Raw genomic sequence first — 18,315 nt, forward strand, 5'->3', positions numbered from 1 at the left:
CCTCATTCTTCTCTTCTGCAGACTAAACAATCCCAGTTCCCTCAGCCTCTCCTCATAAATCATGTGCTCCAGCCCCCTAATCGTTTTTGTTGCCCTCCGCTGGACTCTTTCCAATTTTTCCACATCCTTCTTGTAGTGTGGGGCCCAAAACTGGACACAGTCCTCCAGATGAGGCCTCACCAATGCTGAATAGAGGGGAACAATCACGTCCCTCGATCTGCTGGCAATGCTCCTGCTTATACAGCCTAAAATCCCATTAGCCTTCTTGGCAACGAGGACACACTGTTGACTCATATCCAGCTTCTTGTCCACTGTAACCCCTAGCTCCTTTTCTAATATGCAAGCACTGTCTGTCCTTTAGGGCTAACCCAAGCCCTACAGCTAGGGATCCCTTGCTTATGCTTAGAAATCTTCCCCTCTCTGAATTCCAAGCAGCACTGTGGTAATAACTCCTTTGCAGGGATTTTTAGGTCCTTCCCTCAGCATTCAAGCTGTGATGGGATGAGGGCTCGGTCTAGAATCCTCTTCATGGGTGTGCGGGGAGCAATCGACAAAGTCTTTTGTCCACTGATGTTCCATAGTGACTTGGCTGGTGTCTTTAGGCCTTCTTTTGTTGAGGAGAAGAGGACGCCTCTTGTGGTAAACTAACGTTTCACACTTGGTAATGTTTTCCTGACTGTGACAGTTGTAGCAAACACTTTTATAGTTACAGAGCAAACACTTAACTATTATCTTATAACATGAGGTACAGATATTATATGTAAGAGTAATACATGTAGCTTCCCACAAGCATTTCATAAAGTCTAAACACTAAACACATCCTTATAACTCTAATACCTCTTTGAACTATACTAGCACACTGGTGAGCCAGACTGGTTCCCAGCTCTGCATTTGTCAGTGTCCACTGAGGCCCAGGGGCCGTGGCATGAGCTGGCACCTGGTCTACCAGCATCACACTTGGTTCACCCATGCAGTAGCCAGTGAAAACTAAGCATACTGCACTGGGTATAGGGCTAGTGAAGTGTACTTCCTCCCTACACCCATTTAAAAGGCTTGTCTACATGGGGACATCCAGCAGGGAAATTAATCTGAATTAATTAAAGGTGTGAATTTGAAGTGGATTCGTTAACCCGCATTAAGGCCAAGCAACTTGCCACCAGACCTCAGGGCTGGCATCCATTAGCAGGAAATTGTGAACAGTTTCATTCAGAATTAAAGTGGCCGGAATTTCCTTTAATTTAATGCGCTTCCAAAGTGAATCATATTAAACTGAATTAAGCCCACTTTAATTCTGAATGAAGGTGTTCCCATAGGGCAGGTTAACTAATTGACTTCAAATGCCCACCTTTAGGTAAAGCGGATTAACTTTCCTAGATATCCCCTTGTTGACAAGCCCTTAGATCAGGAGTTAACTGGGAACTAGACCGTGATTCTGAGCGTATGTCTCCCCTGGAGCTGAACGGTGTAATTTCCAGCTGGGGGAGACATGCCCAGATTAGCACTGATCAGGGTCATCATAACCCTGGGAGTGGGCGTGCAAGAGAGGCTGGCTGTCTGAATACACGCTTAAGGCCTTGGACAGGATTATTCTTGGAGCAGTTAGCTTCTCCCCCCATTCATGCCGCCTAGCTACGCTCTCTTCTTTTAGCACTAGGTTGCTCAGAGCTTGTGCGGATATGTCTCCTCCAGCTGGAAATCACACCTCCAATGTAGGTATACCCGAGTCCCAGACTGGTTCCCAGCCTTCTCCTAGGGTAATACAGCCACTGGGCTAGCAGAATCCTGGGCCAAGAGGCATTCATGTAGTGATAGAAACCTTCAAAAGGGGCAGGTTGGTCCTGGTTGGCAGAGACTCTTTTGTTGGTTTGATTTGGATTTTAGTTTCTCTGGCAACTCCTCGCTGACATCTGGGATGACCGCCGGTAATGTACGATGCACAGCGAGAGAGAACACCCACTTAATTAAAATACAGGAGATATACTGCCTGGGACGCAGACACTAACAACTTCACGTGCAGCTGCATCTTATTTGAGGCATCTTTCATGCTTGTGATGATAGTAAACGGCTTTAATATTGAAATATGTGCCATTTACTAAACTCAACCCATCCCTGTACAAAAAATAAAACGACTCGTAGCTTGATGAAAGATACACAGAGTAAATACATTAATAGGAGGTAATTGAAAACTCATGGGCAATCTTTAAGCAATCATGCACTTGCATACGTCTGTATGTCTGGGAGCATCTCCTACTCTGTATGACATAGGGCTGCCTGGTACAATTTTACAAATCACAGGCCTGGTGTTTTATGGCGCGAGGTCTCCAACTGTATCAGCAGTGTCATATTTAGATTCTAATTATATTTCGAGATGCTTCAGTGGCTTCTCCTGCCGTGCAGCATCCACAAGGATCTGTTCTCCTCGCTGAACAAAGGGGGAAATTGTACAGAGGATCAAACCAATCTCAATGCACAAAGAAAGAGATTCATGGATTCCAAGGCCAGCAGGGAACATTGTGATCATCTGATCTGACCTCCTGTATAACACAGGCCATAGAACGTCCCCAAAATCATTCCTAGAGCAGATCTTTTAGAGAAACATCCAATGCAGAGACAATGGGGAATCAGGTGTCTGAAGGGAAAAAGATGTTTCATTTAGTTTTCCTTACTGGAACCTGAATATTACTATTATGTGATAATCTTTGGTACCCTAATTGTACAGATGATAAGAATTAAATTTCCCATTGGGTATTTTAGTGATTCCAGCTTCACTCTCCTGGCTTATATTACAACCAGTAACCCTGCAGAAATAGCGTCACACGTGGAAAGAGTTTATTTTCATTCTCTCACTCTATTTCTATCCCTCGTTCAGCAGAGTCTTGGCCATGGGTCTAGGAGTCACTAACTTTAATGCAACTTAAGAATTTGCCTTAGGTCACTGCAGAATCAAGGCCTATGTAACATTTTCAATAGCACCTAAGTGACTTAGGAGCCCAAGTCCCATTTTCAAAAGTGGCTTAGGCATTTGGGGCCCAGAACACCAAGGGTACTGAGGGACCTAACTGCCTTTGATTATTACAGGAGTTAGGCATCAAAATACTACCAGAGCCTTAGGAGCCTAAGTCTCACTGAAAATCATTCAGATTTTGGTGCCTCACAAGCCAGATTTAGAAAGGTATTTAGTCAGCTAAAGATGCAGACAGGCACCAGTGGAGCTAATAGGATTTAGGCGTCTAACCTGCTTAGGCAGTTTTGAAAATTTCACTAGACATCTATGTACATCTGTTAGCACCTTTGAAAATCTGGTCCTAAGTGCCTAAGTCACATTTGAAATTGGGTAACTGGCTTCTAAATCATTAAAGCGCTTTAGAAAATGTAATTGTGTGTGTGTGTGTGTGTGTGTGTGTGTGTGTAAGGCACTTTAGAAAATGTAATACTCTGTGTGTGTGTGTGTGTGTGTGTGTGTGTGTGTGTGTGTGTGTGTGTGTGTGTGTGTGTGGACTACATTACGTTTAGTTTTTTTCCTTCCATCCACTTTTTAAAAACTTTTCTTTTTTCATTAGGAAAACTGTTCCCAGTTACAAGAAGTGACGTTAATAAATAAAATAAATTATTTAGTATTAGTAATTGGTAATTTATTATTATTATTAACAACAACTTGCCTCCAAATGCCCTTCCGTCTAACCTAACTAGTGTGGGGGAAGAGGGACCGTGTGTGTTGTGGGCGTATTTAACTATTGATTTTAAACTTCTCAGGGCTTAAAGATCAATGGCACAATTTGGCCCAGGATTCTTAGAGAAGTCAAGTTCTCCCATATTGATCTTTAAGGATTAGGTAATCCTGTGGGGAACCAGGCATAAATTGAGAGATCACAGGTAATAATGCATTAACAAGCAATGGTGATTGCTCAGAATTCTTATAAGACTTTCCTAGATAAACTACCTACCATAAATACATTGATCCAGCCTTTCTACTTCCCAACACTATGGTTCTGTCTACACTAGATTTGTGTTCTTATGATTTCCCTCCACTAGTTAATACTACATTACAGTAGCACTGAGATCAGGGCCCCATTGTGCTGGAATTTCACAGACACATAACAGGACAGTCCCTGCCCCACAGAAATTTACAATCTAAACAGACAAGTCAGGCAAACAGTGCCAGGGTTGAAATGACTTGCTCAAGGTCACACAGAAGGTCGGGGCAGAGATGGGATTTGAACCCTCAGCTATTGTAAACCAATGTCCTACCTACCAGGCCACACTGCCTTATCAGTGTAGGTCTATGAGAGCACGAGTGTAGATGAGCTGTTGGCACGGTGTCTAAACCTGTTCAGAGCAGGTTTAGGTGACATGGTTGTTGACAGGCAGGTGCCTGACCCTCCGTTTCTGCAGTTTCTGCTGGAGCTGGAAAACTTATTGCAGACAAGGCTCAGGGGGTGCTGCCACTGGAGTTGGTCCAAACATTTCAGAATTTGGTTTTCCAAATCGGCATGAAAACAAATATTTGAAGTTTCCTGCAAACCAGAATTCCCCCCCGCCCCCCCACCAAAATTCAGCTGTGGAAAAAGTTTCTTTGGGAATTTTGAAATTTTATTTTATGAATTTTTTCATTTTTATTTTTTTAATTATTTTTACGTTATGTCATGCTATAATATGACATCATACAATAGTGGAGGGTTTATTTTATTTTAAGAAGATTAAAGCTGGCTGTTACTTAGTACTAACTGAAACCGCTTACCTGCTTTTCTAGATCAAAGTCTCTCCTTTCTCTGTTGGAAATTAAACAGCTTCCAATTTTTTTTTTCCTGTGGGAATTTTCATCAACATTGACACACATTTCAAAATGTTTCGATTGAGACGAAAATGGCAGGTTTGGCTGAAAAAAAAAATCATTGTGATGAAAATGGTCTGACCTGTTGCAGCGGCAATGCCAGCTGTCACATGGGATGATTGGCACGTCGTATTCGGAATGAAGTCGACCTTAACGGTCTAACTCTGTAGGGTGCTGAGCATCAGCTGAGATCTTCTGAGCTGCTTCAGCTTTCACTTCGCACCCCCGCCTCTTGTTGCTGTTGTTGTTGTACTGATTGAAAATTACTAGTCTACTTTTCACTCGGTAGGCCAGATTCTCAGGCTCCTTTTCAACCTCTTAGGTGAAATCCCCCTAAATCTTCTGCTAAGGATGCCACTGGAGTGGGACCCCCAACAGGTGTGAAGACAGCAGAAAGAGCCTGTTCCGATTTCTCCCTTCCACAGCCTTTGGCACAGGAGGCATATAAGGGGTGAGAAGGGAAAGTAGCCGAAGCACAAATTGCTCCAGCAATCCCCAGCTGATGCATGGTCCCTAGGAGACCAAAGGCAGCTGGCTCAGTAAGAGCAGAGCAGCCTCGAGGCTGCTGTAAATTGCTCTGAGGACAGGGATGGAGACAGTCATATGGAGTTCCTATTGGCTCCTCAGAGGTGTCTAAATGCCTTTGAGGATCTGGGCCTACGTACCTAAATCCCACTAAAATTCCCTTTTAAAAAGCCTAGACCCAACTCTAGACCCAGTAGGAACCATTTCTTTTTGCCAAAAAGCGATTTTTGACAGAAAATAGCTTTTGGCCCAAACCAAAAATTTTCATTTTAGTCCACATTTTCCATGTGTTTCAATGACAAGATGTTTAGATGAAAAACAATTAGACAGCATTAGTGTTTTTGATCAAAAACACATTTGGATCACATTTTCAGTATGTTTTCCAAGTTTTAAGTAAAAATTATAAATTTCAGAAAACTGAATATTTTTACCAAAAATGATTTTGACAACTGATTTTTTTCGCTGAAAACCTGAGAAATATTCTGAAGGGGAGGGGGAAGTAAATACATTTATTAAAAAAATTCCCATTAAAAGTATTTAGCAGGTGTCAGCCATCTCTATTAAGCACCCACCCACCCTCACTCACAGAGACATATAATTGGCAGTTTTCAACCAACCCTAATAAACACACACACACACACACACACACAAATTCTTCTCTTGGCTTAGTACTCTGGTCTGTGCTCTGTTTTCTATTATTCGCCTACAAGAGAGAATGAACTCAGAATCACCTAAAACAATTTCAAGGAGTGATTGTTTTCACCCTGCTTAGCTCTTCTCAGCTTTTGAAAGCCATGGGGCAGATTCTCTATAATCCTGCACCTTGTTCATTTATTTATACCAAAGCGAGCAGAGCAGGATTTCCACTGTTTTGCGTCTCCCAGTGCTATTCTTTGTAATCTGAACCTTGCCTAAGGATTCTGTCACCGATCTGGAATTTTAAACTGCCAGTTCATTTCTAAAAGCCCTGGCCGTAAATTTCATCCCCCCCATAAATTAGCACATTCATAAATTGTTATGTAGAAACAGGACATTTTTAGGTGTTACGGTCTCCATGCGGCTTGCTCGTATTTCATTTGGAGGGAATAATTGATGGAAACAGGGAAAGAAACAGGTGAGAAATGTCAACCCACCTAGGGTCAAAGGGCAACTGAAAGCTTACAAATTAAACTTTCACTGGCACATCCATCTTTGGAACAGAACTCGACAGAGTAAAAGGAAAAGAATGAGAGAGACTTGGGCATTTGGGGATTGAAAATGATTTCACTCCAGTTTTAGATCACAATAATTAACTTGGCTTCAGTGGAGCTTAATAGATGCATGGATTTTAAGATCAGAACGGACCATCAGTTCTGACCTCCTGTACCACACAAGCCATAGAATTCCACCCAGTTACTTACCCCTGTCTTCAGCCCAATAACTTGTGTATGATCCAAATAAACTCCTGGTTTACAGCTATGGGTGATCAGAATCAGACCCTGAATCAAATAACCCCCACTTTTGTTTTCCCCATGCCACTCCATGACCCACATCAAGGTCCACATTTTCATAAGAGACTTGCCCCACTACCATTGGAAATGCCTTTTTGGCTGCCTAACTTGAGACCCCCTTTTAAGGGACATCCTTTCTGAAAATCAGGCCCCTTTAAGGTGTCGCAGCCAAAAATGGAGGGACCCAAAATCACTAGATGCACCAATTTCTCAGTGAAAGTCAATGGACGGGAACTCCCATTCAGTAGGAATGCAACAGCTCACTGGAAAACTCCATGCCTAAAATCCCAATCTAACTTCAGAGAGAGAGAGAGATTATCCTCCTTTACACGGCACATCTGGTGAAGGGCTCTCTCAATCTTTCTTGCTGAAGCTGTTCCACTTTGTGTTAAACACGCAATGGGCAAGCAAGAGCACGAGAATGACTCTGTGGTCAGGACACTCATCCGTGAGGTGGGAAATCCCTTCTCCCCGACAGACAGACAAAGGAATTGAACTGGGCTCTCCTACATTCTGTATAATAACCCTAACCACTAGACTAACGGTTACAAGGCTGGTGGCTTCACCCATCCAGCCAATGTATGGGGAGTTAGGTTTGCTCTGCACACGCCTACCAGATCGAGTCCCACAAATGAGATCGGTGGTGGAAGGGCAACTAGAGTGACCAGATGTCACAATTTTATAGGCCAGTCACGATTTTTGTGTCTTTTTCTTATATAGACTCCTATTACCGCCCACCCCCAGTCCCAACTTTTCACACTTGCTGTCTGGTCACCCTAGGGGCAACACCCAGCTTCTCCTGATGTGAGCATCAGGCTGGGGTCTAGGCAAAGGATAAGTGTCTGGGTGCCTGCCTGAGGCACAGTGCGCATGTCCCAAGGCAGAAACTTATGTGCCTTGGGGGCTTTTACAGCAAGAGTTTAGGTGAGTTGAGGTGCCTACAGGGTTAGGTGGCAGCTGAGATGGGGTTTTGTGGATTGAAAATAGCACCTAAACCATGACTCCCACTCTAGTACTTTCTTCACTAGACCACGCTGCCTTCCCAGACAGGCCGTCACTATCAGTTTGGGCTTGAATTGAACCAATGACTGGAACTGAAAGATTTTATATGCCATAAACAATCTTCAGGGACAGCCAGTCCTCAATACATATTAAATTAGCAAAGCGATGCTTAAGTCAATCTTCTCTATATTTAAGGAAAATGCTCCAGCCTTTATTTTGCATCGCCTGAGTTTGCTTGGTTTGGAATTAGAGCCTTCACTTTATTTAAATGCCCTCTTGCATTTCATTTCTTTGTGGTTTCTTTTTATGCAAAACCTCTTGCGTGGTGCAATTTCCTGTCTCTGAGTTCTGTGGCTTCGTTCATCAAATGTATTTCTGCGGGATTGGGATGCATAGTCCAGGACAATCTTTTGCTGTATGTTCAACTGGGGATTCAGCCTCTTGAAGTAACGTTTGACTGATTATTGTAATAGGAAAATGTCACTGTGTTGTGTTTTCCAATAGACCATAGAATGCTGTGTCCTATGAACATCCCAGAATTTCTGCACTGAGGATTTCTTGTCCTGTATTCTAATGGCCTAAAACAAAACAAATTATGTATAGCTTGGTGTCTCTCAGCTAGTCATCTGTATATACTAGACCACTTTATACTGGAAAGAAAAGGGGGTGTGCCTGGTTTTCTTCCTTTTCCCAATTTTCCCGCTTAAAGTCCTGATCTAGCAAAACACTGAATCCTAAACATTAGTAGTACCATTGACTTCAATAGGATTACTCGTGTCAAAATTAAACGCAAGCTTAAGTTCTTTTTGATCTGCACTTGTCAACAAAAATATCATTTCTTGACTGCATCGTATTACAAGGTCTGGCATTTATTTTGGACTCTGGCCTACCTGCCTTCCATATAACCTTGTCATTATCTTACCAGTGGGCTAGAGCAGGACTCCTGGGTTCTCGCTCGGTTCTATCACTGACCTGTTGTGTGACCTAGTGCAAGTCAGTTAACCTCGCTGTAAAATGGGCTATAACTCTAGGTATCTACCTCATTGGGGGGTGGGGGGCAATTCTGAGGCTGGAACAGATTAATTGAAGTTTGGAAAGTGCTTTGAGATCTCATCTTTTTCTCTGATTAGTGTTATTGTTCCAACTCCTGAAGCCTTGACTCTGTTTCGTCTCGGTATTGACTCAAGCAAACTCCCACTGAATTCAAATGGAAGTTTGCCAAAGTAAGCAGTGAAGCAAACCCTTAGTCAGGACCTCAGGAAGTACTTTATGATTATCATGACTGCTATTTAAAGAGGAAGTGTGGGTGAGTAGCTCCCTTCCCCCAGCAGGGAACTGAAAAGATCTGGGTTCTATTCCCAGCTCCTCTAACTTGATGTGTGACCTTTGGCAAGTCCCAATTGTCTATTTAGACTGTTGGCTCTTTGGGGCACAGAATGTCTATGCAGCACTCAGCACACCGGGGCTCTGATCTCAACAGAGACCTGTAACTACTACCACTCTTCAGGTTAATAATTACTATTTGAATTTAGTGCCACAATGTGCATGGCTTTCTACAGAGCGGAAATCAAATATATACTGATGTTATTATTGTTTGGCCTTATAGGTTGCAGAGGTCTGTATATTTCAGTGGGGCCAATGCCAATTGTTCAAATCATGGCTTTGAAATCATGATATAGATTTAAACACACACACACACACTGGGGTCTTTTTATTTTGAGCCTTTGAGCTTGTGTTGCGTTTTTGAGCTTTTCTCTGCAACCACTAGGGCTAGCTATGGCCTTTTAAAATATAAAATCAAATTAAAAAACAATTAAAGCTGGGATTCTGACATATTCACATGAAGTTGAGTCTGGGGGAAAAAAAACACCCACCAAATATTACAAGGCTCTCAATGAAACCCAAAGAGTAGGCAACACCGATTTTATTATTTTTCAATCACATCCTGCAGAGAAGGAGGAAAGTACAAATACGTTTATGCTTTGCCAAGGCACATTCCTCGGAGCTGCTATGAACAATAAAATGCAGAGGGGGCTGTAAAAAAGATATCAGACGTACCTGATGGATCTCAGACTCTCTCATATTTTGTCATTCTAACTTTCGAACACAAAATAAATAAATAAAAAGGCAAATTGACGAAGTGCACCGAAGGGAGGGCAGATTGCAATGGATAGCTTTCGAAACACAAAGGGGATATTATGGCACTATGCAAAATGCATTACGGTGTGCCTTTTGGCCAGCCATACGCTTCATCTTCTTGTATAAATAATGGAAATTTATGGCAATTTCCCCCTCTCTCTGTGCTGTATTTTGTTGAAGGAGGCAGCGGCAAACCTGCCTCTTTGTACATCCTGGGGAACTCCAGGAATAGATACAGAAGGTGATTCAAAGTTTACTGACCTTCCTAAACACAAGAGAACATCGTTAGAGCTGGATCTTTCTTCCTTTGCATTCTTTCTATTTTCAGTGTTCAAAGAAAGAAATAAGAAAAATTCTTTTCCTGGATGTGGAAAACATCCCAGGGTCAATGTCTGGGCTTGTTCTACCAGTGACTTGGTTAAAAGCTACCCCCACCTAAAATAAACAGAAAACACTTTTCAAAAGCTTAGGGAAAGGTGCAAGATTTGGTGCTTGCATTTGCACACAGGATTCTGCTATGGCATTTTCCTAGTGTCTAGGAGAACGTTTTAAAAGGAAAAGGGGTTTGCCTGTAAACCAGAAAAACATGCATATGCAGGATTTACTTCTGAGATGGATTTCCAGCGTTTAATAAATAATAATAATAAATGTATAAAATGTCTCACCTATGTCCCTCCTTGTTCATTATTAATAGAAACGGGCTGAAGCCACAGCTCTTAAATCTGAATCTGGATGTCAAACACAAAGGCCTGCTCTACGCCGGTGGGGGGATCGATCTAAGTTACGCAACTTCAGCTACGTGAGTAACGTAACTGAAGTCGACATACTTAGATCTACTTACCGTGGTGTCTTCACTGCGGTAAGTCGACAGCTGACACACTCTCGTCGACTCTGCCTGCACCTCTCGCCCCGGTGGAGTACCGGAGTCGACAGGAGAATGCTCAGCAGTCGATTTATCACGTCTAGACTAGACGCGATAAATTGATCCCCGCTGGATGGACCGCTGCCCGTCGATTCAGTGGGTAATGTAGACAAGCCCTTCACGCCGTGTGTAGAGTACAGACACTGCATGCCCAGCTAACATAGCTAAACAGGTGGTGAAGGGGGCTTAGGGGAGTAGAGTACAGTAACTCCTCACTTAAAGTCATCCCGGTTAATGTTGTTTCATTGTTACGTTGCTGATCAATTAGGGAACATGCTCGTTTAAAGTTGTGCAATGCTCCCTTATAACGTCGTTTGGCAGCCGCCTGCTTTGTCCACTGCTTGCAGGAAGAGCAACCCATTGCAGCTAGCTGGTGGGGGCTTGGAACCAGGGTGGACCGGCAGCCCCCCATCAGCTCCCCACTCCCCTAAGTTCCCTGTGCTGCAGCTGCCCAGCAGGCTATCAATCGGCAGGTCAGCTGTCCCTCCCTCCACTGCCAGGGCCGGCTCCAGGCCCCAGCACGCCAAGCGCATGCTTGGGGCGGCATGCCGCAGGGGGCGCTCTGCCGGTCGCTGGGAGGGCGGCAGGCGGCTCCGGTGGACCTCCCGCAGGCATGCCTGCGGATGCTCCACCAGAGCCGCGGGACCAGCGGACCCTCCGCAGGCATGCCTGTGGGAGGTCTACCAGAGCTGCAGGACCAGCGACCGCCAGAGTGCCCCCCCGCGGCGTGCCACCGTGCTTGGGGCGGTGAAATTGCTAGAGCCGCCCCTGCCCACTGCCATATGCTGCTCCTGCCCTCTGCCTTGGAGCTGCTCCCAGAGACTCCTGCTTGTTGTGCAGGGGAAAAGGAGGGGCTAATGTCAGGGTGTCCCCTTCCCTCCTGCTCCTGCACCCCACTTACCCCTTCTCCATATAGAGCAGGGAGGGGACACGGACGGAGAGAGACAGAGACAGCTTGGGGCAGCAGCTGCTGTCTCAATTTCCTGATCCACTTAAAAAGACAATGCACTTAAGAGTGGGTCAGCTTACTTAAAGGGTCAGTGTGCATCTCTCTCTCTCTCCCACACACAAGGTGTGTGTCTGTCTCTGTCTGCTATGCTGTCTCCCCTCCCTCATGTTCGTGCTGCCTTGTGTGAGAGGCTACATTAACAACAATGTGTTAACCCTTGAGGGCTCAGCCGAGTGCTAGTTCATCATTTAGCAGTAAGGCATTCCCTGGGAAATATCCCACCCTCTTCCACCGTCTAACTTCACCACCTCAACCAAGCTTCACAATCATCATAGCTGTGAACAGTATTAAATTGTTTGTTTAAAACATATACTGTGTGTATATCTATATAATATATAGTTTTTTGTCTGGTGAAAATTTTTTCCCTGGAACCTAACCCCCCCGATTTACATTAATTCTTATGGGGAAATGGGATTCACTTAACATCGTTTCACTTAAAGATGCATTTTTCAGGAACAAAACTACAACGTTAAGCGAGGAGTTACTGTAGTGTGTTCTACATGCCTGACTCCCCCAGGGTAAGTACTCTACAGGCCCAAGCAGTCCTCGCACACCTACACTGCTGTTTTTATCAGTGTCATGTTCCGCTGCCTCCCCGCTGGGGAGCTTTACCCACTGCAGCCCCACTGCCAGAGCCTTTCCCTGCTGCTTTCCCCACTTCCGGAGCCTTTCATGGTGCTGTGTAGCTACACATGTAGTCCCTGTACTCTACACACGGTCATAAGCGTAGCCCTAGCCTACAGTTCAGAGACCTTTGGGCCTAGGGGTTTGATTTCAACCTATATCTAGATCCTGTGAATAACTCATAGTTTCATCATGTATAAGGCCAGAAGGGACCATTTGATTATCAAATCTGACCTCCTGTATATCGCAGGCCATTAAATATCACCCAGTTACCCCTATATTGAGCCCAATGACTTTAGGTAGACCAAAGCGTTTCAGTCCTCAGGATACTAAACTGGACTATGCCGTAGGCAGAGAACAGGAGGCGTCAATGTGCCACCAATGCTCAATGACCCTGACATGGTAGGGAATTGCTTAGGTCAGACATGCTCAGATGATGCCAGCAGGTGAACCGCACCCCATCCTGCAGAGAAAGATGGAAAAAAACAAATCCAGGGCACTTGCCAATCTGACCTGGGGGAGGGGGGATTCAGTGTCCTCAGTTTCCACTGAGCTCAATAGGGGCTGAGGGTGTTCAGATTCTCATAGGATGTCCTCAAGGATCTGGGGGTTATAGTGGATTGCAAACGGAATATGAGACAACAACATGATGCAAAAAAGACGAGTATCATTCTGAGGTGTATTAACAGGAGGGTCACGTGTAAGACACAGGAGATAATTGTCCCACTCTACTCAAGCTCCCAATGTGACACCATGGCCAAAAGAGCTAATGCGATCCTGGGCTGCATAAACAGGAGAATGCCAAGGAGGAGCAGAGAGGTTATTTGATATCTGTATTTGGAACTGGTGACGTGACTGCTGCTGGAATCCTCTGTCCCCTTCTGAGGACCACAATTCAAGAAGGAGAGGGTTCAGAGAAGAGTGACGAGAATGGTTAAAAGATTAGAAAACCTGCTTTAGGGATAGACTCCAGGAGCTCAATCTATTTAGCTTGAAAAAGTAAAGGTTAAGGGGTGACTTGACCACAGTCTGTAAGTACCTACATGGGGAACAAATATTTAATAATGGGCTCTTCAATCTAGCAGAGAAAGGTCTAACCCCATCCAATGGATGGAAGTTGAAGCTAGCAAATTCAGACTAGAAATAAGGCGTACATTTTTAATTGTGAGAGTAATAAACCATTGAAACAGTTTACCAAGGGTCATGGTGGGTTCTCCATCACCGACCATTTTAAAAACAAGATTGGATGTTTTTCTAAGAGATCTGCTCTAGGAATTTATTTTGGGGAAGTTCTATGGCCTGAGCCATACAGGAGGTCAGACTAGATGATCACAATCATTCCTTCTGGCCTTAAAATCTTTGAATCTGTGACTCTTGTGAGGCTTTGGATGGAGAATTAAGACCAGTTCTGGGCACCACACTTTAAGAAAGATGTGGACAAACTGGAAAGAGTCCAGAGGAGAGCAACAAAAATGCTAAAATGTTTAGAAAACCTGACCTATGAGGCAAAGTTTAAAAAACTGGGCATATTTAGTCTGGAAAAAAGAAGACTGAGGAGGAACCTGATAACAGTCTTTAAATACATTAAGGCCTCTTATAAAGAGGACGGTGATCAATTGTTCTCCATGTCCACTGAAGGTAGGACAAGAAGTAATGGGCTTCATTTGCAGCTATTAGGAAAAACTTTCTAATTATAAGGATGGTGAAGCTCTGGAATAGGCCACCAAGTAAGGTTGTGGAATCTCCACCATCGAAGGTGTTAAAGAACAGGTTGAACAAACACCTGTCAGGGATGGTCTAAGTTTACTTGGCCCTGCCTCAGCTCCAGAGGCTGGACTTAATGAACTCTCGAGGTCCCTTCCAGTCCTACATTTCTATGATTCTGTGATTATTTTGCAGGAGTGATTTGTTAACAGATTGGGCCCCATCGCGGTAAGTGCTGGACAAACATTTCAAGTATTATTATCTCACATAATGTTATCTAAGTTGGAGTTTTTTTTGTAATGTGGCCCACCAGATAAGGCAGTGTGCTAGGACTCAGAAGTCCCAGTGCCTGTCTAATGTGACCTTGGACAAGCCACCTTATTTCTCTGTGCTTTCATTTCCTCATCTGTAAAATTAGGGCTGGCGATACTTAGCTCCCCTGAGATCTACAGATGAAGAGCCCTTTCAAAGGACCCTGTTGTCGCTATTATTTCAATAACTGCACAAAATCTGGAATTTTCATTGTATGGGAAATTCTGAGAGTTTGACATTTAGTTTAGTCCCAAACTAGGATGAAAAGATGAAATCTCAAAATTTGTCAAGAAATGAAATATTCTGGAGGTATTTCCTTTTGACCTTATTGAAATGTTTCATTTCGATAAGGTCAAAATATTTCTTTTTTACTTTTACCATTTCCAGTATTATATTAATAGTAATATATCATAAACATCAAAATAGTAAAGTCAAAATGAAATAATCTGATCACTTTCTACTAAAAATTTCGTCATAATCGAAGCATTCCTGCAAAATGTTTCAATTACATCAACTCAGCATTTTCCCTTGGAAAACTGCTCCGTCAGAAAATTTTCAGCCAGCTGCAGGTATCAGTGCTCAACCTGCCAAAGGCAAAATGTGGAATGCACAGTGTGGCAAAGCCCAGGCACCCAAGAAGTGATTCACGAAAGACTTTGACCACACTGCAGTGCAATTCGCTCTTACTGTAATCTCAGTTTCAGGATTCTTCATTTCTATGGCCTGTGTTAGGCAAGAGGTCAGTCTAGATGCTCACAATGGTCCCATGGGAAATCTATGATGTCAATTTTTTTACCAATAGAAGGGAGATGACATCAGCAGGGAAGATTTATAACCTCAAAGTCAGCTGTGTGCTGCCCCTTTAAATGAAACTTTAGAAAGGCAAGATCCGAGCATTACAACTGACACACCTCCGCACCAATAATTACAGGAATCTGGATACATATTTTGTCACTGTATCAAGGCTAGGAATTTTAAAAGAACCTCAAGGTTTTTTCTATATGGGAAAGTTTTATCCATAAAAACTAAGGTGCATTGGTGATATAGTAAAACCATTGTAAACATTTTATGAACATTCTTGATTCAGTTTAAGAGTGGCTGATATTAAATCCACTGGGGATAGGTTAATGTTAAACTGAAATCAACCACTCCTAAACCAGAAGGGTAGTGTCCATGCAGCGGTCTGCACCAGTTTAACTCAATTAATTAAAAAAAATCAGGAAAATTAAACCAGTAAAATTTTCCCATGTAGACAAGGCCGAAAGGAGTTAGGTGCTGCACTCCCATGGACAAGTACAGCCTAAATATTTTTGTCCTTAATTAAGGCCAAGCTTCTCTGCCACTAGCAATTCCTGATTTTGTTTTGTTTTTTCGAGGCGGGGAAGTGGGGGGAGAGTCAACAGAGGATCCTGTAGCCCTTACACATTGAGCTAGTTCCTCAGCTGTTGGAAATCCGTGTGGCTCCACTGATGCTGATTTATGCTAGCTGAAGAGCTGGGGTAAATTTTCAAAGGCACCTAAAGGATTTAGGAGCCTAAATCATATTTTCAAAAGTGGCTTAGGCACTAAGCCTATGTCTTATTGGTAGTCAGTGAGATGTAGGCTGCTCCTAAGTCACATAGGTACTTGAAAATTTGACCCTCAATCACTTAGGGCAAAATTTTTAGGGGTGCCTAAGTCCCATTTTCAAAAGTGACTTAGAAGCCTAAGTCATTTAGGGCCAGATTTTTTAAGGCATGTAGGCTCTTAAATATGCAGGTCGGTGCCTAAAAACCTTTAATAAGTGCCTTAGGTCTTTTGAAAATTTTACCCCTGGCCTATGAACTCTGCAAGTTTTGCCTACATAAGATATGCAAGATTGGCTCCCAGTCCCACCCACCCCACAAGCTAAAGGCATCCTGGAGGGACTTCAGAGAAGAGAAACAAAAGATGATGAAAGGTCTGCCAAACATGGCCTTGCTAAGCGGGAAGGCTGAGTGAGAGAGCTGGGCTTGTTCAGACTGGCGCAAAGATAACAGAGCAGAGACATGATTGCTGACTGCAAATATGCAGAAGGTTGCCACAAAGAGGACAGCGACCAATTATTCTCATTAGTAAATGGGAAGAGAGCAAGGAGCGGGGCTTATGATGCAGCAGGGAAAAATTAAGCTAAACATTAGGAGAAAGTTTATCACTCTAAGAACAGTTAGGACAATGGAACATGCTGCCAAGAGCGGCTGGGGGGTTGCTTTTACTGGAGATGCTCGCGGCTAGAGACCCATTTGTTGAGGATGGCTTAGGAATAATGAAGTGATTCCTGTCACGATGGGATAAGCTGATCACTAAGGGGTCTTTTTCAACCCCAAATGGCTCAGCAGTTCTCTGTTCATGACTAAGAACTGCTTGCATGACTAAAGACTACAGGAGAGGTAGTGTGGCCTATGGGATAGAGGCACTGAGGTTTGATTCCTAGTTCTGCCTCGCGTATGACTTTGAGCAAATCAATTCTTGTCTCCATTCCCCTTCCCTTGTCTATTTAAACTACACTCTTCAGAGCTGGGACTCTCTCTTATTAGGTAGCCGACTGTCTCTTTGTTCTGTGTTAGCATGCCGGGGTCCTGACCCATGACTGAGGCACCTAAGTTCTACTGTAATACACCTAATAAATACTCCTGGGCTATTTAACAATGTCTAGCATGATGAGGTCCTGCTCCATGACTGGGGCTCCTATGCTACCATAGTATCCCTAATAAATAAAGCACAGCACCTAGAGCAGTGTGTTTCCGGTCCATGACTGCAATACAAATAAATAATAATAGAGCGGCCCTGATCTTAGCTGGGGAGTCTAGCTGTTATCACAGAACATATTAGGGTTGGAAGAGACCTCAGGAGGTCATCTAGTCCAATCCCCTGCTCAAAGCAGGACCAACACCAACTACATCATCCCAGGTTACTGTAATACATGCACAATGAGATCCTACTACTTTCCCTGCTGAAGAACTGAGGTTTGTAATGATGGGGTCTATGGTTTTCCATGCAGCTGGGCAGGGATAGAAATCAGACACAGACCCAAGCCACATCCAAATTCAAATTTCTCCAGTAATGACTTCCACAATTTTCTTTCAGTACAATCTCTATTGCTAACAGCAGGTTTGCATCGAGAGTACGTTGTGCCATTTAGATTGTCTGATACAGCACCAGGAACGATTGGGACTTTCAGGGACAACTGGGGCTGATCAAAAAATTTTCAGCTAAACAGATTTTTAATAAAAAAAACCAGAGTCTTGACTAAATTAATTTTTTTGGGAAAAGTGTTTGCTTTCTGCAGGAAGTTTTTGTTTTTCATCCAAAAAATGAATACACCAAAACTGAAATATTTCAATTTGGAAGTGCCTTGTGGGAAATGTTGTTTGGTTGCCTCAGGACCCCATTTTCCTCTGTGAGCTGGGTTCCTGGCCAAACTATGGCTCTCCTGAATCACCATGTCCAGGGTCTCCCATGATGCACTGCTTCACCTTTCCCAGAGGGGAGACTATGGTGTATCATGGGAGATGTAGTCTGACTAGGGAACTTAACCCCTAGAAGAGAATGAGACACTATTTCAGAACTGAAATATTTCAATTTTCAGCCTAAATATTTTGGCATTTGAAGTTCTGCTGAAAATCAGAATTTTCTACAGGAAAATGAAACGTCAGCAGCTCTACCCACAATAATCTTAGACTTTACATAGGGAGGCAGTGTTTCCTAGTAGATAAGAGTGCTGGGCTAGGGCTCAGAA

At 43.5% G+C, this 18,315-nt stretch overlaps 1 protein-coding gene and 1 long non-coding RNA gene across 2 annotated transcripts in view; one reads left to right on the forward strand and one right to left on the reverse strand.

Moving 5' to 3' along the window:
* LOC123353676 (homeobox protein Hox-B1-like) overlaps window positions 1–18,315 on the forward strand; it is a 134,062-nt gene that overhangs the window by 97,065 nt on the left and 18,682 nt on the right. The window lies entirely within an intron of this gene.
* LOC123353682 overlaps window positions 213–18,315 on the reverse strand; it is a 29,339-nt gene continuing 11,236 nt past the window's right edge. Inside the window, exons 2-3 of the long non-coding RNA XR_006574558.1 lie at window positions 4,739–4,876; window positions 213–2,629 (exon numbers count right to left, since the gene is read on the reverse strand). This is a non-coding gene — a long non-coding RNA (uncharacterized LOC123353682). The remainder of the gene's footprint in view (window positions 2,630–4,738; window positions 4,877–18,315) is intronic.

The sequence above is a fragment of the Mauremys mutica genome, chromosome 20 (assembly GCF_020497125.1).
Source record: "Mauremys mutica isolate MM-2020 ecotype Southern chromosome 20, ASM2049712v1, whole genome shotgun sequence".
Classification (NCBI taxonomy): domain Eukaryota; kingdom Metazoa; phylum Chordata; order Testudines; family Geoemydidae; genus Mauremys; species Mauremys mutica.